Raw genomic sequence first — 27,391 nt, forward strand, 5'->3', positions numbered from 1 at the left:
GGTTTAGGGTTAGGGTGAAGTTTAGTTAAGGGTGAGGGTTGAGCTTCGGGATAGCATTAGGGGTTAGGGTTAAGGTTAGGATTAAGTTTAGGCTTAAGTTTAGGTTTAGAGTTAGGGTTAGTGTAAGTGTTAGGGTTAAGTCATGGTTAGTTTTAGGACTAGGTTAAGGTTAGAGATAGGGTTAGGTTAAGGGTTGCTGTTAGGTTTAGATGTTAGGGTGAGGGTTAGTGCTAGGTTTCCATTTATGCTGAGTGTGTAGGGTAAGTTTTAGGGTTAAGATTAGGATTAGAGTTAGAGTTAGGGTCAGGGTTAGGGTTAAGTTTAGGGTTAGGGTTAGGTTTATGGTTAGGATTAGGTGTAGGGTCAGGGTTGGGGAGATTTAGTGTTATGTTTAGTTTTAGGGTTATGGTTAGGGTGAAGTTTATGTTAAGCGTGAGGTTAAGGGTTAGGGGTTAGGGTACAAGTTAGGGTCAGGGTTAGGGTTAGGTTTATGGTTAGGATTAGGGATAGGGTCAGGGTTGGGGGAGATTTAGTGCTATGTTTAGTTTTAGGGTTAGGGTTACGATGAATTTTATGTTAAGCGAGAGGGTTAGGGTTAAGGGTTAGGGTTCAGGTTTGAGTCAGGGTTAGGGTTAGGTTTCAGGGTTAGGGTTAGGGTTAGGGTTAAGTTTATTGTTAGTGTTAGTTTTGCTTAGGGTTAGGGTTTGAATGAAGTTAGGGTAGGCTTAGCGTTACGGTTAGGGTGAAATTTTGGTTCAGGGTGAGGGTTCGGGTTAGAGTTAGGGTCAGTGGTTAGGGTTAGGTTTAGGGTTAGGGTTAGGTTTAGGGTTAAGGTTAGGTTTAGGCTAAGGATTAGTGTTAGAGTTAGGGTTAAGGTTTAGTGTTTCAGTTAGGTTTAGGGTAGGGTTATAATTAGGGTTAAGTTTGGGGTTAGGGTAAGAGTTAGAGTTACATTTACAGTTAAGGTGAGGGTTTTGGGTAAGTGTTATGGTTAGGGTTAGGCTTAGGTTTAGGGTTAGGGTTAGTGTTAGGGTTAGGTTTAATTTTATTGTAGGCTTAAAGTTAGGGTTAAGGTTAGGTTGGGGTTAGGGTCAGGGTTAGGATTAGAATTAGGTTTAGGGCGAGGGTTAGGGTCAGCGTTACTGTAAGGGTTAGGTTTAGGGTTACAGGTGGGCCAAGGTTAAGGTTAGGGTTAGGTTTAGGGGTAGGGTTAGGATTAAAGTTAGGGTTAACTTTAGGTTAGGGATAGGGTGAAGTTTAACTTAGGGAGAAGGTTAGGGTTATGGCTAAGGTTTGGGTTTGTTTTCAGGTTAGTGTTAAGGTTATGTTTAGGGTTAGGGTTAAGTTTAGGGGTTGTGTTTAGTTTTAGTGTTAGGGTTAGATTTTAGGTTAGTGTTTAGTGTTATGGTTAGGGTTAGGGTTATGGTTGTGTTTGGCGTTGTGGTGGGGTAAGGGTTAGGTTTAGGGTTAGGGTTGGGTAGGGTTAGGATTATGGATATGGTAAGGTGTTAGGGGTTAGAGGTGTAGTTTAGGGTTAGGGTTTGGGTTTGTGTGAGGGTTCCGGTTAGGCTTTGTGGTTCCGGTCATGGTTAGGGTTGGTTTAGGGTTCGAGTTAGGTTTATGATTAGGTTTCGGTTAGTGTTACAGTTAGGGTTAAGGTTTTTGTTAGGCTTTGGTGTTGGGGTTAGGGTTTGGGTTAGGGTTAGGTTTATAGTTAGGGTCAGGGGTTTCAGGTTAGTGTTAGGGTTAGGGTTTCGGATAGCATTAGGGTTAGGGTTTCGGATAGCATTAGGGTTAGGGTTGTGGGATACGGTTAGGGTTTAGGGTGAGGGTTACAGTTAGTTTTATAGTTAAGGTGAGGGTTTAAAGTAAGTGTTATGATTAGGGTTAGAGTTAGAGTTAGGGTTAGGTTTACGGTTAGGGTTAGGTGTAGAGTAAGATTTAGGTTTAGGTCCAATTTGAGGGTTAGAGTTAGTGTTCTATTTAGGGTCAAGGTTAGAGTTAGGGTTAGGGTTCGGATGAGGGATAGGTTTAGAGTTAGGGAAAGGGTTCAGGGTTCATGTGAGGGTTAGTGTTAGGTTTACATTAAGCTGATGTTTTAGGTTGTTATGGTTAGGATTAGAGTTAGGGTTAGGTTTAGGGTTAGGGCTAGAGTTAGGGGAGAGTTAAGGGTTAGGTTTAGTTTTAGGGTTAGGGTTAGACTTAGGTTTAAGGTGAAGTTTAGGTTAAGGATGAGGTTTCGGGTTAGGATTAGGCGTTTGGGTTAAGGTTAGGTTTAGGGTTAGGCTTAGCGATAGGGTTAGGTGTTTGGGTTAATGTTAGGGTCAGCTTTAGGGTTAGGGCTAGGGCTAGGGCTAGGGTGAAGTTTATGGGTGAGGGTTGTGCTTAGGTTTAGCGTTAGGTGTTAGGGTTAGGGTTAATGTTAGGAGTAAGTGTAGGGTTAAGGTTAGTTTTAGAGTGAGGGTTAGGGTTGGTTTTTGGGTTAAGTCATGGTTAGGTTTAGGGCTAGGTTAAGGTTAGAGATAGGGTTAGTTAAGGGTTGGGTTAGGTTTAGATGTTAGGGTGAGGGTTAGTGCTAGGTTTCCATTTAAGCTGAGTGTGTAGGGTAAGTTTTAGTGTTAGGATTAGAGTTAGAGTTATGTTTAGGGTTAAGTTTAGGGTTAGGGTTAGGTTTATGGTTAGGATTAGGGTTAGGGTCAGGGTTAGGGGGAGATTTAGTGTTATGTTTAGTTTTAGCGTTAGGGTTTGGGTGAAGTTTATGTTAAGCAAGAGGGTTAGGGTTAGAGGTTAGGGTTCAGGTTAGGTTCAGGGTTAGGGTTATGTATAGGTTTGGGGTTAGGGTTAGGCTTAGTGTTAGTGTTAGTTTTGCTTAGGGTTAGGGTTTGAATGAATTTAGGGTAGGTTTAGGGTTATGGTTAGAGTGAAATTTTGGTTAAGGGTGAGGGTTCCGCTTAGGGTTAGGGTTAGAGTTAGGGTCAGTGGTTAGGGTTAAGTTTAGGTTTAGGGTTAGAGTTAGGTTTCGGGTTACTTTTAGTTTTGGTTAGGATTAGGCTTTGAATGAAGTTAGGGTAGTTTTAGGGTTATGGTTAGGGTGAAATTTTGTTTAAGGTTAAGGGTTCGGTTTAGGATTAGGGTTAGGTTTAGAGTTAGGGTTAGTGTTTAGGGTTAGGTTTAGGGTTAAGTTTAAGTTTAGGCTAAGGATTAGGGTTAGAGTTAGGGTTAGGTGTTAGTGTTTCAGTTAGGTTTAGCATAGCGTTATATTTAGGATTAAGTTCAGCTTTAGGTTAAGAGTTAGAGTTACATTTACAGTTAAGGTGAAGGTTTTGGGTAAGTGTTACGGTTAGGGTTAGGGTTAGAGTTAGGGTTAGGTGTTAGGGTTAGGTTTAATTTCATTGTAGGGTAAATTTAGGGTGATGGTTAGTTTAGGGTTAGGGTCAGGGTTAGGATTATTATTAGGTTTAGGGTGGGGGTAGGGTCAGAGTTAGTGTAAGGGTTAGATTTCGGGTTTCAGGTTTACCAAGATTAAGGTTAAGGTTAGGTTTAGGGGTAGAGTTAGGGTGAAAGTTAGAGTTAGCTTTAGGTTAGGGATAGGGTGAAGTTTAAGATAGGGTGAGGGTTAGGGTTAGGGTTAAGTTCAGGGTTAGCTTTAGGTTTAGGTTTAGGGTTAGGATTAGGTTTAGTGTTAGTTTTGCTTAGGGTTAGGGTTTGAATGAAGTTAGGGTAGGTTTAGGGTTATGGTTAGGGTGAAATTTTGGTTAACGGTGAGGGTTCGGCTTAGGGTTAGGGCTAGGGGTTAGTGTTTCAGTTAGGTGTAGGGTAGAGTTATAATTAGGGTTAAGTTTAGGGTTAGGGTAAGAGTTAGAGTTATGTTTACAGTTAAGGTGAGGGTTTTGGGTAAGTGTTACGATCAGGGTTAGGGTTAGGTTTAGGGTTAGGGTTAGTGTTAGGGTTAGGTTTAATTTTATTGTAGGGTTAAGGTTAGGTTGGGGTTAGGGTCAGGGTGAGGATTGGAATTAGGTTTAGGGCGAGGGTTAGGGTCAGAGTTATTTTAAGGGTTAGGTTTAGGGTTACAGGTGGGACAAGGTTAAGGTTAGGGTGAGGTTTAGGGGTAGGGTTAGGGTTAAAGTTAGGGTTAGCTTTAGGTTAGGAATAGGGTGAAGTTTAAGACAGGGTGACGGTTAGGGTTAGGGTTATGGCTGAGGTTTGGGTTTGTTTTCAGGTTAGTGTTAAGGTTATGTTTAGGGTTAGGGTTAAGTTTAGGGGTTGTGTTTAGTTTTAGGGTTAGTGTTAGATTTTAGGTTAGGGTTAAGTTTAGTGTTACGGTTAGGGTTAGGGTTATGGTTGTGTTAGGCGTTGTGGTTGGGGTGAGGGTTAGGTTTAGGGTTAGGGTTGGGTAGGGTTAGGATTATGGTTATGGTAAGGTGTTAGGGGTTAGAGCTGTAGTTTAGGGTTAGGGTTTGGGGGAGGGTTGCGGTTAGGCATTGTGGTTCTGGTCATGGATAGGTTTGGTTTAGGGTTAGGGTTAGGTTCATGATTAGGTTTCGGGTTAGTGTTAGTGTTAGGGTTAAGGTTTGGGTTAGGCTTTGGTGTTGCGGTTAGGGTTTGGGTTAGGGTTAGGGTTATCGTTAGGGCTCGGCGGTTTCAGGTTAGGGTTAGTGATAGCATTAGGTTTAGGTTTTGTGGGATACGGTTAGGGGTTAGGGTGAGGGTTATGGTTAGTTTTACACTTAAGGTGAGTGTTCAGGGGAAGTGTTGCGATTAGGGTTAGAGTTAGAGTTAGGGTTAGGGTTAGGTGTATGCGAAGATTTAGGTTGAGGTCCAAGTTGAGGTTTAGAGTTAGTGTTCTATTTAGGGTCAAGGTTAGAGTTAGGGTTAGGGTTAGGATTAGGTCTAGGGTTAGGATTAGGATTAAGTTTACGGTTAGGTTCAGGACTATTGTAAGTGTTCAGTCTAGGCTTACAGATGGACTAGCATTATTGGTAGAATTAGGTTTAAGGTTAGAGTTTGGGTTCGGTTTAGGTTAAGGTTAGAGTTAGGGTTTGGATGAAGTTTAGGATAGGTTGCGGGTTATTTTTATGGTTAGGGCTAGAGTTTGGGTTTGTGTTCAGGTTAGTGTTAAGGTTAGGTTTAGGGTTCGGGTTAGGGGTTATGTTTAGGGTTAACGTTAGGTTAGGTTTAGGGTGAGTGTGAAGTTTAGGTTAACGGTGAGGGTTATGATAAGGGATAGCATTATAGATGGTGTTAGACGTTAGGTTTAGGCTGTTAGGGTTAGTTTTATGGTTAGGGTAGGGTTAAGTTTAGGGTTAACATTAGGGTTAGGGTTAGATTCGGGTTACTGTTTGTATTAGGGTTAGGGATAAAGTTTGGCATAGCGTTAGGTTTAGGGTTGGGGATACGGTTAAGGGTTAGGGTGAGGGTTAGGCTTAGGTTTACAGTTAAGGTGAGGGTTTCGGGTAATTGTTATGGTTAGGGCTAGAGTTAGAGTTAGGCTTAGGGTTAGGGTGAAGTTTCAGTTAATAGTCAGGGATAGGGTAAATATTAGAGTAGGGTTAAGGTTAGTGTTAGGGTTAGGTATAGGGTTAGGGTTCGGGTAGGGGTAAGGCTCGGTTTAAGGCTAGGTTTACGGTAAAGGGTAGGGCTAGGTTAGGGTTAGGTTTAGAGTTAGAGTTAGTGCTAGGGTTTAGGGTTACGGTTTGGGACAGGTTTAGAGTTACTGTTCGGGTTAGGGTTATGGTAGAGTTAAGGTTAGGGTTAAGTTTAGGGTTAGAGTAAAGGTTAGGTTTAGGTCAGGGTTAGGGCTAGGATGAGGGATAGGGTTAGGATTAGGGAGAGGGTTAGGGGTCCGTGTGAAGGTTAGTGTTAGGTTTACAGTTAAGCTGATGTTTTAGGGTGTTACAGTTAGGTTTAGGGTTAGAGTTAGTGTTAGGCTAGAGTTAAGGGATAGTTTAGGGTTAGGTTTAGTTTTAGGGTTAAGGTCAGGCTTAGGTTTAGGGTGAAGTTTAGGTTAAGGATGAGGGTTAGGGTTAGGGTTAGGTATTTGGGTTAAGGTTAGGGTTAGGGTTAGGCTTAGTGTTAGGATTAGGTGTTTGGGTGAATGGTAGGGTGAGGTTTAGGGTTAGGCTTAGGGTTAGTGTTCGGTTTAGTATTAGGGTTAGGTTGAAGTTTAAGTTAAGGGTGAGGGTTCAGCTTAGGGTTAGCATTTGGGGTTGCAGTTAATGTTGGATTAAGTTTAGAGTTAAGGTTAGGTTTAGAGTTAGGGTTAGGGTAAGTGTTCGGGTTAAGTTATGTTTCGCTTTAGGGGTAGGTTCAGGTTAAAGACAGGCTTAGGTTAAGGGTTGGTGTTAGGTTTAGATGTTAGGGTGAGGGTTAGTGCTAGGTTTCCATTTCAGCTGAGTGTGTAGGGTCAGTTTTAGGGTTAGAGTTGGAGTTAGGGTCAGGGTTAGGGTTAAGTTTAGGGTTAGGGTTAGGTTTATGGTTAGGAATAGGGTTAGGGTTAGGGTTGGGGGAGATTTAGTGTTCTGTTTAGTTTTAGGGTTAGGGTTAGGGTTAGGGTGAAGTTTATGTTAAGCGTGACGGTTAGGGTTAGTGGTTAGGGTTCAGGTTAGGGTCAGGATCAGGGCTAGGTATAGGTTTAGGGTTAGGGTTAGGTTTATGGTTGGGGTCAGGGTTGGGGGAGATTTAGTGTTATCTTTTGTTTTTAGGGTTAGGGTTAGGGTGAAGTTTATTTAAGCGAGACGTTAGGGTTAGGGGTTAGGTTTCAGGTTAGGGTCAGGGTTAAGTTTAGGGTTAGCTTTTTTTTTTTAGGTTTAGCTTTAGGGTTAGGATTAGGATTAGTGTTAGTTTTGCTTAGGGTTAGGGTTTGAATGAAGTTAGGGTAGGTTTAGGGTTGTGGTTAGGGTGAAATTTTGGTTAAGGGTGAGGGTTCGGCTTAGGGTTAGGGTTAGGGGTTAGTGTTTCAGTTAGGTTTAGGGTAGAGTTATAATTAGGGTTAAGTTTAGGGTTAGGGTAAGAGTTAGAGTTATGTTTACAGTTAAGGTGAGGGTTTTGGGTAAGTGTTACGGTTAGGGTTAGGGTTAGGTTTAGGGTTAGGGTTAGTGTTAGGGTTAGGTTTAATTTTATTGTAGGGTTAAGGTTAGGTTGGGGTTAGGGTCAGGGTTAGGATTAGAATTAGGTTTAGGGCGAGGGTTAGGGTCAGAGTTATTTTAAGGGTTAGGTTTAGGGTTACAGGTGGGACAAGGTTAAGGTTAGGGTGAGGTTTAGGGGTAGGGTTAGGGTTAAAGTTAGGGTTAGCTTTAGGTTAGGGATAGGGTGAAGTTTAAGACAGGGTGACGGTTAGGGTTAGGGTTATGGCTGAGGTTTGGGTTTGTTTTCAGGTTAGTGTTAAGGTTATGTTTAGGGTTAGGGTTAAGTTTAGGGGTTGTGTTTAGTTTTAGGGTTAGTGTTAGATTTTAGGTTAGGGTTAAGTTTAGTGTTACGGTTAGGGTGAGGGTTATGGTTGTGTTAGGCGTTGTGGTTGGGGTGAGGGTTAGGTTTAGGGTTAGGGTTGGGTAGGGTTAGGATTATTGTTACGGTAAGGTGTTAGGGGTTAGAGCTGTAGTTTAGGGTTAGGGTTTGGGGGAGGGTTGCGGTTAGGCATTGTGGTTCTGGTCATGGATAGGTTTGGTTTAGGGTTAGGGTTAGGTTCATGATTCGGTTTCGGATTAGTGTTAGAGTTAGGGTTAAGGTTTGGGTTAGGCTTTGGTGTTGCGGTTAGGGTTTGGGTTAGGGTTAGGGTTATCGTTAGGGCTCGGAGGTTTCAGGTTAGGGTTAGTGATAGCATTAGGTTTAGGTTTTGTGGGATACGGTTAGGGGTTAGGGTGAGGGTTATGGTTAGTTTTACACTTAAGGTGAGTGTTCAGGGGAAGTGTTGCGATTAGGGTTAGAGTTAGAGTTAGGGTTAGGGTTAGGTGTATGCGAAGATTTAGGTTGAGGTCCAAGTTGAGGTTTAGAGTTAGTGTTCTATTTAGGGTCAAGGTTAGCGTTAGGGTTAGGGTTAGGATTAGGTCTAGGGTTAGGATTAGGATTAAGTTTACGATTAGGTTCGGGACTATTGTAAGTGTTCAGTCTAGGCTTACAGATGGACTAGCATTATTGGTAGAATTAGGTTTAAGGTTAGAGTTTGGGTTAGGTTTAGGTTAAGGTTAGAGTTAGGGTTTGGATGAAGTTTAGGATAGGTTGCGGGTTATATTTATGGTTAGGGCTAGAGTTTGGGTTTGTGTTCAGGTTAGTGTTAAGGTTAGGTTTAGGGTTCGGTTTAGGGTTATGGTAGAGTTAAGGTTAGGGTTAAGTTTAGGGTTAGAGTAAAGGTTAGGTTTAGGTCAGGGTTAGGGCTAGGATGAGGGATAGGGTTAGGATTAGGGAGAGGGTTAGGGATTCGTGTGAGGGTTAGTGTTAGGTTTCCAGTTGAGCTGATGTTTTAGGGTGTTACAGTTAGGTTTAGGGTTAGAGTTAGTGTTAGGCTAGAGTTAAGGGATAGTTTAGGGTTAGGTTTAGTTTTAGGGTTAAGGTCAGGCTTAGGTTTAGGGTGAAGTTTACGTTAAGGATGAGGGTTAGGTTCAGGGTTAGGTATTTGGGTTAAGGTTAGGGTTAGGCTTAGTGTTAGGATTAGGTGTTTGGGTGAATGGTAGGGTGAGGTTTAGGGTTAGGGTTAGGGTTAGTGTTCGGTTTAGTGTCAGGGTTAGGTTGAAGTTTAAGTTAAGGGTGAGGGTTCAGCTTAGGGTTAGCATTTGGGGTTGCAGTTAATGTTGGATTAAGTTTAGAGTTAAGGTTAGGTTTAGAGTTAGGGTTAGGGTAAGTGTTCGGGTTATGTTTCGCTTTAGGGGTAGGTTCAGGTTAAAGACAGGCTTAGGTTAAGGGTTGGTGTTAGGTTTAGATGTTAGGGTGAGGGTTAGTGCTAGGTTTCCATTTCAGCTGAGTGTGTAGGGTCAGTTTTAGGGTTAGAGTTGGAGTTAGGGTCAGGGTTAGGGTTAAGTTTAGGGTTAGGGTTAGGTTTATGGTTAGGAATAGGGTTAGGGTTAGGGTTGGGGGAGATTTAGTGTTCTGTTTAGTTTTAGGGTTAGGGTTAGGGTTAGGGTGAAGTTTATGTTAAGCGTGACGGTTAGGGTTAGTGGTTAGGGTTCAGGTTAGGGTCAGGATCAGGGCTAGGTATAGGTTTAGGGTTAGGGTTAGGTTTAGTGTTAGTGTTAGTTTTGCTTAGGTTTAGGCTTTGAATGAAGTAGGGTAGGTTTAGGGTTATGGTTAGGGTTAGGGTTTGGATGAAGTTTAGGATATGGTAAGGGTTAGTGTTACGGTTAGGTTTAGGGTTCAGGTTAGTGTTAGGGGTTAGTTAAGGGTTAGGGTTAGGTTTAGTGTTAGTGTGATGTTTAGGTTAAGGGTGACGGTTCGGATAAAGTTTACGCTTAGGTTTAGGATTATAGTTAGCGTTAGAGGCCAGGTTTAGGGTGTTAGGGTTAGGTTTATGGTAGGGTAGGGTTAAGGTTAGGATTCGGGTTAGAGTCAGGGATAGCTTTAGGTTAAAGAATTTTTTTTTTTTTTTTTTTTAGGTTTAGGGTTGGGGATACGGTTCGGAGTTAGGGTGAGGGTTAGGTTTACAGTTAAGGTGAGGGTTTAGGGTAATTGTTATGCTTAGTGTTAGGGTTAGGGTTGGGGAAGTTTCAGTTAATAGTGAGAGTTACTGCTAAGTTTAGAGTTAGGGTAAGTTTAGTGTTAGGATTAGGGTTAAGGTCGGGGTCAGGTTAGGGTTAAGGCTAGGTTTACGGTAAAGGGTAGGGCTAGGTTGGGGTTAGGGTTAGGTTTAGAGTTAGAGTTAGTGCTAGGGTTTACTGTTAGGGTTAGGGTCAGGTTTAGAGTTATTGTTAGGGTTAGGGCTAGGGTTAGGGTAGAGTTAAGGTTAAGGTTAAGTTTAGGGTTAGGGTAAGGGTTAGGTTTAGGTCAGGGTGAGGTTTAGGATGAAGGATAGGGTTAAAGTTAGGGAAAGGGTTAGGGGTTCATGTGAGGGTTAGTGTTAGGTTTACATTAAGCTGATGTTTTAGGGTGTTACTGTTAGTGTAAGTTTTAGAGTTAGGGTTACGGTTAGGGTTAGGCTTAGGGTTAGGGCTAGAGTTAGGGGATAGTTAAGCGTGAGGTTTAGTATTAGGGTTACGGATATGGTTAGGCTTAGGTTTAGGGTGAAGTTTATGTTAAGGATGAGGGTTAGGGTTAGGTGTTTGGGTTAAGGTTAGGGTTAGGTTTAGGGTTAGACTTAGTGTTAGGTTTAGGGTTAGTTGTTTGCGTCAATGTTAGGGTCAGGTTTAGGAGTAGGGTTCGATTTAGGATTAGGGCTATGGCTATGGCTAGGGTGAAGTTTAAGTTCAGGGTGAGGGTTGAGCTTAGGGTTAGCGTTAGCGGTTAGGGTTAGGGTTAAGGTTAGGTTCAAGTTGAGGGTTAAGGTTAGGTTTAGATTTAGGATTAGGGTTAGTGTTAAGGTTAAGTCAGGGTTAGGTTTAGGGCTAGGTTAAGGTTAGAGATAGGGTTAGGTTAAGGGTTGGGGTTAGGTTTCGATGTTAGTGTGAGGGTTAGTGCTAGGTTTCCATTTAAGCTGAGTGTGTAGGGTCAGTTTTAGGGTTAGGATTAGGGTTAGAGTTAGAGTTAGGTTCAGGGTTAAGGTTAAGTTTAGGGTTAGGGTTAGGTTTATGGTTGGGGTCAGGGTTGGGGGAGATTTAGTGTTATCTTTTGTTTTTAGGGTTAGGGTTAGGGTGAAGTTTATTTAAGCGAGACGTTAGGGTTAGGGGTTAGGTTTCAGGTTAGGGTCAGGGTTAAGTTTAGGGTTAGCTTATTTTTTAGGTTTAGGTTTAGGGTTAGGATTAGGTTTAGTGTTAGTTTTGCTTAGGGTTAGGGTTTGAATGAAGTTAGGGTAGGTTTAGGGTTATGGTTAGGGTGAAATTTTGGTTAAGGGTGAGGGTTCGGCTTAGGGTTAGGGTTAGGGGTTAGTGTTTCAGTTAGGTTTAGGGTAGAGTTATAATTAGGGTTAAGTTTAGGGTTAGGGTAAGAGTTAGAGTTATGTTTACAGTTGAGGTGAGGGTTTTGGGTAAGTGTTACGGTTAGGGTTAGGGTTAGGTTTAGGGTTAGGGTTAGTGTTAGGGTTAGGTTTAATTTTATTGTAGGGTTAAGGTTAGGTTGGGGTTAGGGTCAGGGTTAGGATTAGAATTAGGTTTAGGGCGAGGGTTAGGGTCAGAGTTATTTTAAGGGTTAGGTTTAGGGTTACAGGTGGGACAAGGTTAAGGTTAGGGTGAGGTTTAGGGGTAGGGTTAGGGTTAAAGTTAGGGTTAGCTTTAGGTTAGGGATAGGGTGAAGTTTAAGACAGGGTGACGGTTAGGGTTAGGGTTATGGCTGAGGTTTGGGTTTGTTTTCAGGTTAGTGTTAAGGTTATGTTTAGGGTTAGGGTTAAGTTTAGGGGTTGTGTTTAGTTTTAGGGTTAGTGTTAGATTTTAGGTTAGGGTTAAGTTTAGTGTTACGGTTAGGGTGAGGGTTATGGTTGTGTTAGGCGTTGTGGTTGGGGTGAGGGTTAGGTTTAGGGTTAGGGTTGGGTAGGGTTAGGATTATTGTTACGGTAAGGTGTTAGGGGTTAGAGCTGTAGTTTAGGGTTAGGGTTTGGGGGAGGGTTGCGGTTAGGCATTGTGGTTCTGGTCATGGATAGGTTTGGTTTAGGGTTAGGGTTAGGTTCATGATTCGGTTTCGGATTAGTGTTAGAGTTAGGGTTAAGGTTTGGGTTAGGCTTTGGTGTTGCGGTTAGGGTTTGGGTTAGGGTTAGGGTTATCGTTAGGGCTCGGAGGTTTCAGGTTAGGGTTAGTGATAGCATTAGGTTTAGGTTTTGTGGGATACGGTTAGGGGTTAGGGTGAGGGTTATGGTTAGTTTTACACTTAAGGTGAGTGTTCAGGGGAAGTGTTGCGATTAGGGTTAGAGTTAGAGTTAGGGTTAGGGTTAGGTGTATGCGAAGATTTAGGTTGAGGTCCAAGTTGAGGTTTAGAGTTAGTGTTCTATTTAGGGTCAAGGTTAGCGTTAGGGTTAGGGTTAGGATTAGGTCTAGGGTTAGGATTAGGATTAAGTTTACGATTAGGTTCGGGACTATTGTAAGTGTTCAGTCTAGGCTTACAGATGGACTAGCATTATTGGTAGAATTAGGTTTAAGGTTAGAGTTTGGGTTAGGTTTAGGTTAAGGTTAGAGTTAGGGTTTGGATGAAGTTTAGGATAGGTTGCGGGTTATATTTATGGTTAGGGCTAGAGTTTGGGTTTGTGTTCAGGTTAGTGTTAAGGTTAGGTTTAGGGTTCGGTTTAGGGTTATGGTAGAGTTAAGGTTAGGGTTAAGTTTAGGGTTAGAGTAAAGGTTAGGTTTAGGTCAGGGTTAGGGCTAGGATGAGGGATAGGGTTAGGATTAGGGAGAGGGTTAGGGATTCGTGTGAGGGTTAGTGTTAGGTTTCCAGTTGAGCTGATGTTTTAGGGTGTTACAGTTAGGTTTAGGGTTAGAGTTAGTGTTAGGCTAGAGTTAAGGGATAGTTTAGGGTTAGGTTTAGTTTTAGGGTTAAGGTCAGGCTTAGGTTTAGGGTGAAGTTTACGTTAAGGATGAGGGTTAGGTTCAGGGTTAGGTATTTGGGTTAAGGTTAGGGTTAGGCTTAGTGTTAGGATTAGGTGTTTGGGTGAATGGTAGGGTGAGGTTTAGGGTTAGGGTTAGGGTTAGTGTTCGGTTTAGTGTCAGGGTTAGGTTGAAGTTTAAGTTAAGGGTGAGGGTTCAGCTTAGGGTTAGCATTTGGGGTTGCAGTTAATGTTGGATTAAGTTTAGAGTTAAGGTTAGGTTTAGAGTTAGGGTTAGGGTAAGTGTTCGGGTTATGTTTCGCTTTAGGGGTAGGTTCAGGTTAAAGACAGGCTTAGGTTAAGGGTTGGTGTTAGGTTTAGATGTTAGGGTGAGGGTTAGTGCTAGGTTTCCATTTCAGCTGAGTGTGTAGGGTCAGTTTTAGGGTTAGAGTTGGAGTTAGGGTCAGGGTTAGGGTTAAGTTTAGGGTTAGGGTTAGGTTTATGGTTAGGAATAGGGTTAGGGTTAGGGTTGGGGGAGATTTAGTGTTCTGTTTAGTTTTAGGGTTAGGGTTAGGGTTAGGGTGAAGTTTATGTTAAGCGTGACGGTTAGGGTTAGTGGTTAGGGTTCAGGTTAGGGTCAGGATCAGGGCTAGGTATAGGTTTAGGGTTAGGGTTAGGTTTAGTGTTAGTGTTAGTTTTGCTTAGGTTTAGGCTTTGAATGAAGTAGGGTAGGTTTAGGGTTATGGTTAGGGTTAGGGTTTGGATGAAGTTTAGGATATGGTAAGGGTTAGTGTTACGGTTAGGTTTAGGGTTCAGGTTAGTGTTAGGGGTTAGTTAAGGGTTAGGGTTAGGTTTAGTGTTAGTGTGATGTTTAGGTTAAGGGTGACGGTTCGGATAAAGTTTACGCTTAGGTTTAGGATTATAGTTAGCGTTAGAGGCCAGGTTTAGGGTGTTAGGGTTAGGTTTATGGTAGGGTAGGGTTAAGGTTAGGATTCGGGTTAGAGTCAGGGATAGCTTTAGGTTAAAGAATTTTTTTTTTTTTTTTTTTTAGGTTTAGGGTTGGGGATACGGTTCGGAGTTAGGGTGAGGGTTAGGTTTACAGTTAAGGTGAGGGTTTAGGGTAATTGTTATGCTTAGTGTTAGGGTTAGGGTTGGGGAAGTTTCAGTTAATAGTGAGAGTTACTGCTAAGTTTAGAGTTAGGGTAAGTTTAGTGTTAGGATTAGGGTTAAGGTCGGGGTCAGGTTAGGGTTAAGGCTAGGTTTACGGTAAAGGGTAGGGCTAGGTTGGGGTTAGGGTTAGGTTTAGAGTTAGAGTTAGTGCTAGGGTTTACTGTTAGGGTTAGGGTCAGGTTTAGAGTTATTGTTAGGGTTAGGGCTAGGGTTAGGGTAGAGTTAAGGTTAAGGTTAAGTTTAGGGTTAGGGTAAGGGTTAGGTTTAGGTCAGGGTGAGGTTTAGGATGAAGGATAGGGTTAAAGTTAGGGAAAGGGTTAGGGGTTCATGTGAGGGTTAGTGTTAGGTTTACATTAAGCTGATGTTTTAGGGTGTTACTGTTAGTGTAAGTTTTAGAGTTAGGGTTACGGTTAGGGTTAGGCTTAGGGTTAGGGCTAGAGTTAGGGGATAGTTAAGCGTGAGGTTTAGTATTAGGGTTACGGATATGGTTAGGCTTAGGTTTAGGGTGAAGTTTATGTTAAGGATGAGGGTTAGGGTTAGGTGTTTGGGTTAAGGTTAGGGTTAGGTTTAGGGTTAGACTTAGTGTTAGGTTTAGGGTTAGTTGTTTGCGTCAATGTTAGGGTCAGGTTTAGGAGTAGGGTTCGATTTAGGATTAGGGCTATGGCTATGGCTAGGGTGAAGTTTAAGTTCAGGGTGAGGGTTGAGCTTAGGGTTAGCGTTAGCGGTTAGGGTTAGGGTTAAGGTTAGGTTCAAGTTGAGGGTTAAGGTTAGGTTTAGATTTAGGATTAGGGTTAGTGTTAAGGTTAAGTCAGGGTTAGGTTTAGGGCTAGGTTAAGGTTAGAGATAGGGTTAGGTTAAGGGTTGGGGTTAGGTTTCGATGTTAGTGTGAGGGTTAGTGCTAGGTTTCCATTTAAGCTGAGTGTGTAGGGTCAGTTTTAGGGTTAGGATTAGGGTTAGAGTTAGAGTTAGGTTCAGGGTTAAGGTTAAGTTTAGGGTTAGGGTTAGGTTTATGGTTGGGGTCAGGGTTGGGGGAGATTTAGTGTTATCTTTTGTTTTTAGGGTTAGGGTTAGGGTGAAGTTTATTTAAGCGAGACGTTAGGGTTAGGGGTTAGGTTTCAGGTTAGGGTCAGGGTTAAGTTTAGGGTTAGCTTATTTTTTAGGTTTAGGTTTAGGGTTAGGATTAGGTTTAGTGTTAGTTTTGCTTAGGGTTAGGGTTTGAATGAAGTTAGGGTAGGTTTAGGGTTATGGTTAGGGTGAAATTTTGGTTAAGGGTGAGGGTTCGGCTTAGGGTTAGGGTTAGGGGTTAGTGTTTCAGTTAGGTTTAGGGTAGAGTTATAATTAGGGTTAAGTTTAGGGTTAGGGTAAGAGTTAGAGTTATGTTTACAGTTGAGGTGAGGGTTTTGGGTAAGTGTTACGGTTAGGGTTAGGGTTAGGTTTAGGGTTAGGGTTAGTGTTAGGGTTAGGTTTAATTTTATTGTAGGGTTAAGGTTAGGTTGGGGTTAGGGTCAGGGTTAGGATTAGAATTAGGTTTAGGGCGAGGGTTAGGGTCAGAGTTATTTTAAGGGTTAGGTTTAGGGTTACAGGTGGGACAAGGTTAAGGTTAGGGTGAGGTTTAGGGGTAGGGTTAGGGTTAAAGTTAGGGTTAGCTTTAGGTTAGGGATAGGGTGAAGTTTAAGACAGGGTGACGGTTAGGGTTAGGGTTATGGCTGAGGTTTGGGTTTGTTTTCAGGTTAGTGTTAAGGTTATGTTTAGGGTTAGGGTTAAGTTTAGGGGTTGTGTTTAGTTTTAGGGTTAGTGTTAGATTTTAGGTTAGGGTTAAGTTTAGTGTTACGGTTAGGGTGAGGGTTATGGTTGTGTTAGGCGTTGTGGTTGGGGTGAGGGTTAGGTTTAGGGTTAGGGTTGGGTAGGGTTAGGATTATGGTTATGGTAAGGTGTTAGGGGTTAGAGCTGTAGTTTAGGGTTAGGGTTTGGGGGAGGGTTCCGGTTAGGCATTGTGGTTCTGGTCATGGGTAGGTTTGGTTTAGGGTTAGGGTTAGGTTCATGATTAGGTTTCGGGTTAGTGTTAGAGTTAGGTTTAAGGTTTGGGTTAGGCTTTGGTGTTGCGGTTAGGGTTTGGGTTAGGGTTAGGGTTATCGTTAGGGCTCGGAGGTTTCAGGTTAGGGTTAGTGATAGCATTAGGCTTAGGTTTTGTGGGATATGGTTAGGGGTTAGGGTGAGGGTTATGGTTAGTTTTACACTTAAGGTGAGTGTTCAGGGGAAGTGTTGCGATTAGGGTTAGAGTTAGAGTTAGGGTTAGGGTTAGGTGTATGCGAAGATTTAGGTTGAGGTCCAAGTTGAGGTTTAGAGTTAGTGTTCTATTTAGGGTCAAGGTTAGCGTTAGGGTTAGGGTTAGGATTAGGTCTAGGGTTAGGATTAGGATTAAGTTTACGATTAGGTTCGGGACTATTGTAAGTGTTCAGTCTAGGCTTACAGATGGACTAGCATTATTGGTAGAATTAGGTTTAAGGTTAGAGTTTGGGTTAGGTTTAGGTTAAGGTTAGAGTTAGGGTTTGGATGAAGTTTAGGATAGGTTGCGGGTTATATTTATGGTTAGGGCTAGAGTTTGGGTTTGTGTTCAGGTTAGTGTTAAGGTTAGGTTTAGGGTTCGGTTTAGGGTTATGGTAGAGTTAAGGTTAGGGTTAAGTTTAGGGTTAGAGTAAAGGTTAGGTTTAGGTCAGGGTTAGGGCTAGGATGAGGGATAGGGTTAGGATTAGGGAGAGGGTTAGGGATTCGTGTGAGGGTTAGTGTTAGGTTTCCAGTTGAGCTGATGTTTTAGGGTGTTACAGTTAGGTTTAGGGTTAGAGTTAGTGTTAGGCTAGAGTTAAGGGATAGTTTAGGGTTAGGTTTAGTTTTAGGGTTAAGGTCAGGCTTAGGTTTAGGGTGAAGTTTAGGTTAAGGATGAGGGTTAGGTTCAGGGTTAGGTATTTGGGTTAAGGTTAGGGTTAGGCTTAGTGTTAGGATTAGGTGTTTGGGTGAATGGTAGGGTGAGGTTTAGGGTTAGGGTTAGGGTTAGTGTTCGGTTTAGTGTCAGGGTTAGGTTGAAGTTTAAGTTAAGGGTGAGGGTTCAGCTTAGGGTTAGCATTTGGGGTTGCAGTTAATGTTGGATTAAGTTTAGAGTTAAGGTTAGGTTTAGAGTTAGGGTTAGGGTAAGTGTTCGGGTTATGTTTCGCTTTAGGGGTAGGTTCAGGTTAAAGACAGGCTTAGGTTAAGGGTTGGTGTTAGGTTTAGATGTTAGGGTGAGGGTTAGTGCTAGGTTTCCATTTCAGCTGAGTGTGTAGGGTCAGTTTTAGGGTTAGAGTTGGAGTTAGGGTCAGGGTTAGGGTTAAGTTTAGGGTTAGGGTTAGGTTTATGGTTAGGAATAGGGTTAGGGTTAGGGTTGGGGGAGATTTAGTGTTCTGTTTAGTTTTAGGGTTAGGGTTAGGGTTAGGGTGAAGTTTATGTTAAGCGTGACGGTTAGGGTTAGTGGTTAGGGTTCAGGTTAGGGTCAGGATCAGGGCTAGGTATAGGTTTAGGGTTAGGGTTAGGTTTAGTGTTAGTGTTAGTTTTGCTTAGGTTTAGGCTTTGAATGAAGTAGGGTAGGTTTAGGGTTATGGTTAGGGTTAGGGTTTGGATGAAGTTTAGGATATGGTAAGGGTTAGTGTTACGGTTAGGTTTAGGGTTCAGGTTAGTGTTAGGGGTTAGTTAAGGGTTAGGGTTAGGTTTAGTGTTAGTGTGATGTTTAGGTTAAGGGTGACGGTTCGGATAAAGTTTACGCTTAGGTTTAGGATTATAGTTAGCGTTAGAGGCCAGGTTTAGGGTGTTAGGGTTAGGTTTATGGTAGGGTAGGGTTAAGGTTAGGATTCGGGTTAGAGTCAGGGATAGCTTTAGGTTAAAGAATTTTTTTTTTTTTTTTTTTAGGTTTAGGGTTGGGGATACGGTTCGGAGTTAGGGTGAGGGTTAGGTTTACAGTTAAGGTGAGGGTTTAGGGTAATTGTTATGCTTAGTGTTAGGGTTAGGGTTGGGGAAGTTTCAGTTAATAGTGAGAGTTACTGCTAAGTTTAGAGTTAGGGTAAGTTTAGTGTTAGGATTAGGGTTAAGGTCGGGGTCAGGTTAGGGTTAAGGCTAGGTTTACGGTAAAGGGTAGGGCTAGGTTGGGGTTAGGGTTAGGTTTAGAGTTAGAGTTAGTGCTAGGGTTTACTGTTAGGGTTAGGGTCAGGTTTAGAGTTATTGTTAGGGTTAGGGCTAGGGTTAGGGTAGAGTTAAGGTTAAGGTTAAGTTTAGGGTTAGGGTAAGGGTTAGGTTTAGGTCAGGGTGAGGTTTAGGATGAAGGATAGGGTTAAAGTTAGGGAAAGGGTTAGGGGTTCATGTGAGGGTTAGTGTTAGGTTTACATTAAGCTGATGTTTTAGGGTGTTACTGTTAGTGTAAGTTTTAGAGTTAGGGTTACGGTTAGGGTTAGGCTTAGGGTTAGGGCTAGAGTTAGGGGATAGTTAAGCGTGAGGTTTAGTATTAGGGTTACGGATATGGTTAGGCTTAGGTTTAGGGTGAAGTTTATGTTAAGGATGAGGGTTAGGGTTAGGTGTTTGGGTTAAGGTTAGGGTTAGGTTTAGGGTTAGACTTAGTGTTAGGTTTAGGGTTAGTTGTTTGCGTCAATGTTAGGGTCATGTTTAGGAGTAGGGTTCGATTTAGGATTAGGGCTATGGCTATGGCTAGGGTGAACTTTAAGTTCAGGGTGAGGGTTGAGCTTAGGGTTAGCGTTAGCGGTTAGGGTTAGGGTTAAGGTTAGGTTCAAGTTGAGGGTTAAGGTTAGGTTTAGATTTAGGATTAGGGTTAGTGTTAAGGTTAAGTCAGGGTTAGGTTTAGGGCTAGGTTAAGGTTAGAGATAGGGTTAGGTTAAGGGTTGGGGTTAGGTTTCGATGTTAGTGTGAGGGTTAGTGCTAGGTTTCCATTTAAGCTGAGTGTGTAGGGTCAGTTTTAGGGTTAGGATTAGGGTTAGAGTTAGAGTTAGGTTCAGGGTTAAGGTTAAGTTTAGGGTTAGGGTTAGGTTTATGGTTGGGGTCAGGGTTGGGGGAGATTTAGTGTTATCTTTTGTTTTTAGGGTTAGGGTTAGGGTGAAGTTTATTTAAGCGAGACGTTAGGGTTAGGGGTTAGGTTTCAGGTTACGGTCAGGGTTAAGTTTAGGGTTAGCTTATTTTTTAGGTTTAGGTTTAGGGTTAGGATTAGGTTTAGTGTTAGTTTTGCTTAGGGTTAGGGTTTGAATGAAGTTAGGGTAGGTTTAGGGTTATGGTTAGGGTGAAATTTTGGTTAAGGGTGAGGGTTCGGCTTAGGGTTAGGGTTAGGGGTTAGTGTTTCAGTTAGGTTTAGGGTAGAGTTATAATTAGGGTTAAGTTTAGGGTTAGGGTAAGAGTTAGAGTTATGTTTACAGTTGAGGTGAGGGTTTTGGGTAAGTGTTACGGTTAGGGTTAGGGTTAGGTTTAGGGTTAGGGTTAGTGTTAGGGTTAGGTTTAATTTTATTGTAGGGTTAAGGTTAGGTTGGGGTTAGGGTCAGGGTTAGGATTAGAATTAGGTTTAGGGCGAGGGTTAGGGTCAGAGTTATTTTAAGGGTTAGGTTTAGGGTTACAGGTGGGACAAGGTTAAGGTTAGGGTGAGGTTTAGGGGTAGGGTTAGGGTTAAAGTTAGGGTTAGCTTTAGGTTAGGGATAGGGTGAAGTTTAAGACAGGGTGACGGTTAGGGTTAGGGTTATGGCTGAGGTTTGGGTTTGTTTTCAGGTTAGTGTTAAGGTTATGTTTAGGGTTAGGGTTAAGTTTAGGGGTTGTGTTTAGTTTTAGGGTTAGTGTTAGATTTTAGGTTAGGGTTAAGTTTAGTGTTACGGTTAGGGTGAGGGTTATGGTTGTGTTAGGCGTTGTGGTTGGGGTGAGGGTTAGGTTTAGGGTTAGGGTTGGGTAGGGTTAGGATTATGGTTATGGTAAGGTGTTAGGGGTTAGAGCTGTAGTTTAGGGTTAGGGTTTGGGGGAGGGTTCCGGTTAGGCATTGTGGTTCTGGTCATGGGTAGGTTTGGTTTAGGGTTAGGGTTAGGTTCATGATTAGGTTTCGGGTTAGTGTTAGAGTTAGGTTTAAGGTTTGGGTTAGGCTTTGGTGTTGCGGTTAGGGTTTGGGTTAGGGTTAGGGTTATCGTTAGGGCTCGGAGGTTTCAGGTTAGGGTTAGTGATAGCATTAGGCTTAGGTTTTGTGGGATATGGTTAGGGGTTAGGGTGAGGGTTATGGTTAGTTTTACACTTAAGGTGAGTGTTCAGGGGAAGTGTTGCGATTAGGGTTAGAGTTAGAGTTAGGGTTAGGGTTAGGTGTATGCGAAGATTTAGGTTGAGGTCCAAGTTGAGGTTTAGAGTTAGTGTTCTATTTAGGGTCAAGGTTAGCGTTAGGGTTAGGGTTAGGATTAGGTCTAGGGTTAGGATTAGGATTAAGTTTACGATTAGGTTCGGGACTATTGTAAGTGTTCAGTCTAGGCTTACAGATGGACTAGCATTATTGGTAGAATTAGGTTTAAGGTTAGAGTTTGGGTTAGGTTTAGGTTAAGGTTAGAGTTAGGGTTTGGATGAAGTTTAGGATAGGTTGCGGGTTATATTTATGGTTAGGGCTAGAGTTTGGGTTTGTGTTCAGGTTAGTGTTAAGGTTAGGTTTAGGGTTCGGTTTAGGGTTATGGTAGAGTTAAGGTTAGGGTTAAGTTTAGGGTTAGAGTAAAGGTTAGGTTTAGGTCAGGGTTAGGGCTAGGATGAGGGATAGGGTTAGGATTAGGGAGAGGGTTAGGGATTCGTGTGAGGGTTAGTGTTAGGTTTCCAGTTGAGCTGATGTTTTAGGGTGTTACAGTTAGGTTTAGGGTTAGAGTTAGTGTTAGGCTAGAGTTAAGGGATAGTTTAGGGTTAGGTTTAGTTTTAGGGTTAAGGTCAGGCTTAGGTTTAGGGTGAAGTTTAGGTTAAGGATGAGGGTTAGGTTCAGGGTTAGGTATTTGGGTTAAGGTTAGGGTTAGGCTTAGTGTTAGGATTAGGTGTTTGGGTGAATGGTAGGGTGAGGTTTAGGGTTAGGGTTAGGGTTAGTGTTCGGTTTAGTGTCAGGGTTAGGTTGAAGTTTAAGTTAAGGGTGAGGGTTCAGCTTAGGGTTAGCATTTGGGGTTGCAGTTAATGTTGGATTAAGTTTAGAGTTAAGGTTAGGTTTAGAGTTAGGGTTAGGGTAAGTGTTCGGGTTATGTTTCGCTTTAGGGGTAGGTTCAGGTTAAAGACAGGCTTAGGTTAAGGGTTGGTGTTAGGTTTAGATGTTAGGGTGAGGGTTAGTGCTAGGTTTCCATTTCAGCTGAGTGTGTAGGGTCAGTTTTAGGGTTAGAGTTGGAGTTAGGGTCAGGGTTAGGGTTAAGTTTAGGGTTAGGGTTAGGTTTATGGTTAGGAATAGGGTTAGGGTTAGGGTTGGGGGAGATTTAGTGTTCTGTTTAGTTTTAGGGTTAGGGTTAGGGTTAGGGTGAAGTTTATGTTAAGCGTGACGGTTAGGGTTAGTGGTTAGGGTTCAGGTTAGGGTCAGGATCAGGGCTAGGTATAGGTTTAGGGTTAGGGTTAGGTTTAGTGTTAGTGTTAGTTTTGCTTAGGTTTAGGCTTTGAATGAAGTAGGGTAGGTTTAGGGTTATGGTTAGGGTTAGGGTTTGGATGAAGTTTAGGATATGGTAAGGGTTAGTGTTACGGTTAGGTTTAGGGTTCAGGTTAGTGTTAGGGGTTAGTTAAGGGTTAGGGTTAGGTTTAGTGTTAGTGTGATGTTTAGGTTAAGGGTGACGGTTCGGATAAAGTTTACGCTTAGGTTTAGGATTATAGTTAGCGTTAGAGGCCAGGTTTAGGGTGTTAGGGTTAGGTTTATGGTAGGGTAGGGTTAAGGTTAGGATTCGGGTTAGAGTCAGGGATAGCTTTAGGTTAAAGAATTTTTTTTTTTTTTTTTTAGGTTTAGGGTTGGGGATACGGTTCGGAGTTAGGGTGAGGGTTAGGTTTACAGTTAAGGTGAGGGTTTAGGGTAATTGTTATGCTTAGTGTTAGGGTTAGGGTTGGGGAAGTTTCAGTTAATAGTGAGAGTTACTGCTAAGTTTAGAGTTAGGGTAAGTTTAGTGTTAGGATTAGGGTTAAGGTCGGGGTCAGGTTAGGGTTAAGGCTAGGTTTACGGTAAAGGGTAGGGCTAGGTTGGGGTTAGGGTTAGGTTTAGAGTTAGAGTTAGTGCTAGGGTTTACTGTTAGGGTTAGGGTCAGGTTTAGAGTTATTGTTAGGGTTAGGGCTAGGGTTAGGGTAGAGTTAAGGTTAAGGTTAAGTTTAGGGTTAGGGTAAGGGTTAGGTTTAGGTCAGGGTGAGGTTTAGGATGAAGGATAGGGTTAAAGTTAGGGAAAGGGTTAGGGGTTCATGTGAGGGTTAGTGTTAGGTTTACATTAAGCTGATGTTTTAGGGTGTTACTGTTAGTGTAAGTTTTAGAGTTAGGGTTACGGTTAGGGTTAGGCTTAGGGTTAGGGCTAGAGTTAGGGGATAGTTAAGCGTGAGGTTTAGTATTAGGGTTACGGATATGGTTAGGCTTAGGTTTAGGGTGAAGTTTATGTTAAGGATGAGGGTTAGGGTTAGGTGTTTGGGTTAAGGTTAGGGTTAGGTTTAGGGTTAGACTTAGTGTTAGGTTTAGGGTTAGTTGTTTGCGTCAATGTTAGGGTCATGTTTAGGAGTAGGGTTCGATTTAGGATTAGGGCTATGGCTATGGCTAGGGTGAAGTTTAAGTTCAGGGTGAGGGTTGAGCTTAGGGTTAGCGTTAGCGGTTAGGGTTAGGGTTAAGGTTAGGTTCAAGTTGAGGGTTAAGGTTAGGTTTAGATTTAGGATTAGGGTTAGTGTTAAGGTTAAGTCAGGGTTAGGTTTAGGGCTAGGTTAAGGTTAGAGATAGGGTTAGGTTAAGGGTTGGGGTTAGGTTTCGATGTTAGTGTGAGGGTTAGTGCTAGGTTTCCATTTAAGCTGAGTGTGTAGGGTCAGTTTTAGGGTTAGGATTAGGGTTAGAGTTAGAGTTAGGTTCAGGGTTAAGGTTAAGTTTAGGGTTAGGGTTAGGTTTATGGTTGGGGTCAGGGTTGGGGGAGATTTAGTGTTATCTTTTGTTTTTAGGGTTAGGGTTAGGGTGAAGTTTATTTAAGCGAGACGTTAGGGTTAGGGGTTAGGTTTCAGGTTAGGGTCAGGGTTAAGTTTAGGGTTAGCTTATTTTTTAGGTTTAGGTTTAGGGTTAGGATTAGGTTTAGTGTTAGTTTTGCTTAGGGTTAGGGTTTGAATGAAGTTAGGGTAGGTTTAGGGTTATGGTTAGGGTGAAATTTTGGTTAAGGGTGAGGGTTCGGCTTAGGGTTAGGGTTAGGGGTTAGTGTTTCAGTTAGGTTTAGGGTAGAGTTATAATTAGGGTTAAGTTTAGGGTTAGGGTAAGAGTTAGAGTTATGTTTACAGTTGAGGTGAGGGTTTTGGGTAAGTGTTACGGTTAGGGTTAGGGTTAGGTTTAGGGTTAGGGTTAGTGTTAGGGTTAGGTTTAATTTTATTGTAGGGTTAAGGTTAGGTTGGGGTTAGGGTCAGGGTTAGGATTAGAATTAGGTTTAGGGCGAGGGTTAGGGTCAGAGTTATTTTAAGGGTTAGGTTTAGGGTTACAGGTGGGACAAGGTTAAGGTTAGGGTGAGGTTTAGGGGTAGGGTTAGGGTTAAAGTTAGGGTTAGCTTTAGGTTAGGGATAGGGTGAAGTTTAAGACAGGGTGACGGTTAGGGTTAGGGTTATGGCTGAGGTTTGGGTTTGTTTTCAGGTTAGTGTTAAGGTTATGTTTAGGGTTAGGGTTAAGTTTAGGGGTTGTGTTTAGTTTTAGGGTTAGTGTTAGATTTTAGGTTAGGGTTAAGTTTAGTGTTACGGTTAGGGTGAGGGTTATGGTTGTGTTAGGCGTTGTGGTTGGGGTGAGGGTTAGGTTTAGGGTTAGGGTTGGGTAGGGTTAGGATTATGGTTATGGTAAGGTGTTAGGGGTTAGAGCTGTAGTTTAGGGTTAGGGTTTGGGGGAGGGTTCCGGTTAGGCATTGTGGTTCTGGTCATGGGTAGGTTTGGTTTAGGGTTAGGGTTAGGTTCATGATTAGGTTTCGGGTTAGTGTTAGAGTTAGGTTTAAGGTTTGGGTTAGGCTTTGGTGTTGCGGTTAGGGTTTGGGTTAGGGTTAGGGTTATCGTTAGGGCTCGGAGGTTTCAGGTTAGGGTTAGTGATAGCATTAGGCTTAGGTTTTGTGGGATATGGTTAGGGGTTAGGGTGAGGGTTATGGTTAGTTTTACACTTAAGGTGAGTGTTCAGGGGAAGTGTTGCGATTAGGGTTAGAGTTAGAGTTAGGGTTAGGGTTAGGTGTATGCGAAGATTTAGGTTGAGGTCCAAGTTGAGGTTTAGAGTTAGTGTTCTATTTAGGGTCAAGGTTAGCGTTAGGGTTAGGGTTAGGATTAGGTCTAGGGTTAGGATTAGGATTAAGTTTACGATTAGGTTCGGGACTATTGTAAGTGTTCAGTCTAGGCTTACAGATGGACTAGCATTATTGGTAGAATTAGGTTTAAGGTTAGAGTTTGGGTTAGGTTTAGGTTAAGGTTAGAGTTAGGGTTTGGATGAAGTTTAGGATAGGTTGCGGGTTATATTTATGGTTAGGGCTAGAGTTTGGGTTTGTGTTCAGGTTAGTGTTAAGGTTAGGTTTAGGGTTCGGTTTAGGGTTATGGTAGAGTTAAGGTTAGGGTTAAGTTTAGGGTTAGAGTAAAGGTTAGGTTTAGGTCAGGGTTAGGGCTAGGATGAGGGATAGGGTTAGGATTAGGGAGAGGGTTAGGGATTCGTGTGAGGGTTAGTGTTAGGTTTCCAGTTGAGCTGATGTTTTAGGGTGTTACAGTTAGGTTTAGGGTTAGAGTTAGTGTTAGGCTAGAGTTAAGGGATAGTTTAGGGTTAGGTTTAGTTTTAGGGTTAAGGTCAGGCTTAGGTTTAGGGTGAAGTTTAGGTTAAGGATGAGGGTTAGGTTCAGGGTTAGGTATTTGGGTTAAGGTTAGGGTTAGGCTTAGTGTTAGGATTAGGTGTTTGGGTGAATGGTAGGGTGAGGTTTAGGGTTAGGGTTAGGGTTAGTGTTCGGTTTAGTGTCAGGGTTAGGTTGAAGTTTAAGTTAAGGGTGAGGGTTCAGCTTAGGGTTAGCATTTGGGGTTGCAGTTAATGTTGGATTAAGTTTAGAGTTAAGGTTAGGTTTAGAGTTAGGGTTAGGGTAAGTGTTCGGGTTATGTTTCGCTTTAGGGGTAGGTTCAGGTTAAAGACAGGCTTAGGTTAAGGGTTGGTGTTAGGTTTAGATGTTAGGGTGAGGGTTAGTGCTAGGTTTCCATTTCAGCTGAGTGTGTAGGGTCAGTTTTAGGGTTAGAGTTGGAGTTAGGGTCAGGGTTAGGGTTAAGTTTAGGGTTAGGGTTAGGTTTATGGTTAGGAATAGGGTTAGGGTTAGGGTTGGGGGAGATTTAGTGTTCTGTTTAGTTTTAGGGTTAGGGTTAGGGTTAGGGTGAAGTTTATGTTAAGCGTGACGGTTAGGGTTAGTGGTTAGGGTTCAGGTTAGGGTCAGGATCAGGGCTAGGTATAGGTTTAGGGTTAGGGTTAGGTTTAGTGTTAGTGTTAGTTTTGCTTAGGTTTAGGCTTTGAATGAAGTAGGGTAGGTTTAGGGTTATGGTTAGGGTTAGGGTTTGGATGAAGTTTAGGATATGGTAAGGGTTAGTGTTACGGTTAGGTTTAGGGTTCAGGTTAGTGTTAGGGGTTAGTTAAGGGTTAGGGTTAGGTTTAGTGTTAGTGTGATGTTTAGGTTAAGGGTGACGGTTCGGATAAAGTTTACGCTTAGGTTTAGGATTATAGTTAGCGTTAGAGGCCAGGTTTAGGGTGTTAGGGTTAGGTTTATGGTAGGGTAGGGTTAAGGTTAGGATTCGGGTTAGAGTCAGGGATAGCTTTAGGTTAAAGAATTTTTTTTTTTTTTTTTTAGGTTTAGGGTTGGGGATACGGTTCGGAGTTAGGGTGAGGGTTAGGTTTACAGTTAAGGTGAGGGTTTAGGGTAATTGTTATGCTTAGTGTTAGGGTTAGGGTTGGGGAAGTTTCAGTTAATAGTGAGAGTTACTGCTAAGTTTAGAGTTAGGGTAAGTTTAGTGTTAGGATTAGGGTTAAGGTCGGGGTCAGGTTAGGGTTAAGGCTAGGTTTACGGTAAAGGGTAGGGCTAGGTTGGGGTTAGGGTTAGGTTTAGAGTTAGAGTTAGTGCTAGGGTTTACTGTTAGGGTTAGGGTCAGGTTTAGAGTTATTGTTAGGGTTAGGGCTAGGGTTAGGGTAGAGTTAAGGTTAAGGTTAAGTTTAGGGTTAGGGTAAGGGTTAGGTTTAGGTCAGGGTGAGGTTTAGGATGAAGGATAGGGTTAAAGTTAGGGAAAGGGTTAGGGGTTCATGTGAGGGTTAGTGTTAGGTTTACATTAAGCTGATGTTTTAGGGTGTTACTGTTAGTGTAAGTTTTAGAGTTAGGGTTACGGTTAGGGTTAGGCTTAGGGTTAGGGCTAGAGTTAGGGGATAGTTAAGCGTGAGGTTTAGTATTAGGGTTACGGATATGGTTAGGCTTAGGTTTAGGGTGAAGTTTATGTTAAGGATGAGGGTTAGGGTTAGGTGTTTGGGTTAAGGTTAGGGTTAGGTTTAGGGTTAGACTTAGTGTTAGGTTTAGGGTTAGTTGTTTGCGTCAATGTTAGGGTCATGTTTAGGAGTAGGGTTCGATTTAGGATTAGGGCTATGGCTATGGCTAGGGTGAAGTTTAAGTTCAGGGTGAGGGTTGAGCTTAGGGTTAGCGTTAGCGGTTAGGGTTAGGGTTAAGGTTAGGTTCAAGTTGAGGGTTAAGGTTAGGTTTAGATTTAGGATTAGGGTTAGTGTTAAGGTTAAGTCAGGGTTAGGTTTAGGGCTAGGTTAAGGTTAGAGATAGGGTTAGGTTAAGGGTTGGGGTTAGGTTTCGATGTTAGTGTGAGGGTTAGTGCTAGGTTTCCATTTAAGCTGAGTGTGTAGGGTCAGTTTTAGGGTTAGGATTAGGGTTAGAGTTAGAGTTAGGTTCAGGGTTAAGGTTAAGTTTAGGGTTAGGGTTAGGTTTATGGTTGGGGTCAGGGTTGGGGGAGATTTAGTGTTATCTTTTGTTTTTAGGGTTAGGGTTAGGGTGAAGTTTATTTAAGCGAGACGTTAGGGTTAGGGGTTAGGTTTCAGGTTAGGGTCAGGGTTAAGTTTAGGGTTAGCTTATTTTTTAGGTTTAGGTTTAGGGTTAGGATTAGGTTTAGTGTTAGTTTTGCTTAGGGTTAGGGTTTGAATGAAGTTAGGGTAGGTTTAGGGTTATGGTTAGGGTGAAATTTTGGTTAAGGGTGAGGGTTCGGCTTAGGGTTAGGGTTAGGGGTTAGTGTTTCAGTTAGGTTTAGGGTAGAGTTATAATTAGGGTTAAGTTTAGGGTTAGGGTAAGAGTTAGAGTTATGTTTACAGTTGAGGTGAGGGTTTTGGGTAAGTGTTACGGTTAGGGTTAGGGTTAGGTTTAGGGTTAGGGTTAGTGTTAGGGTTAGGTTTAATTT

This window comes from Elephas maximus, chromosome 21 (genome assembly GCF_024166365.1).
Source record: "Elephas maximus indicus isolate mEleMax1 chromosome 21, mEleMax1 primary haplotype, whole genome shotgun sequence".
Taxonomy (NCBI): domain Eukaryota; kingdom Metazoa; phylum Chordata; class Mammalia; order Proboscidea; family Elephantidae; genus Elephas; species Elephas maximus.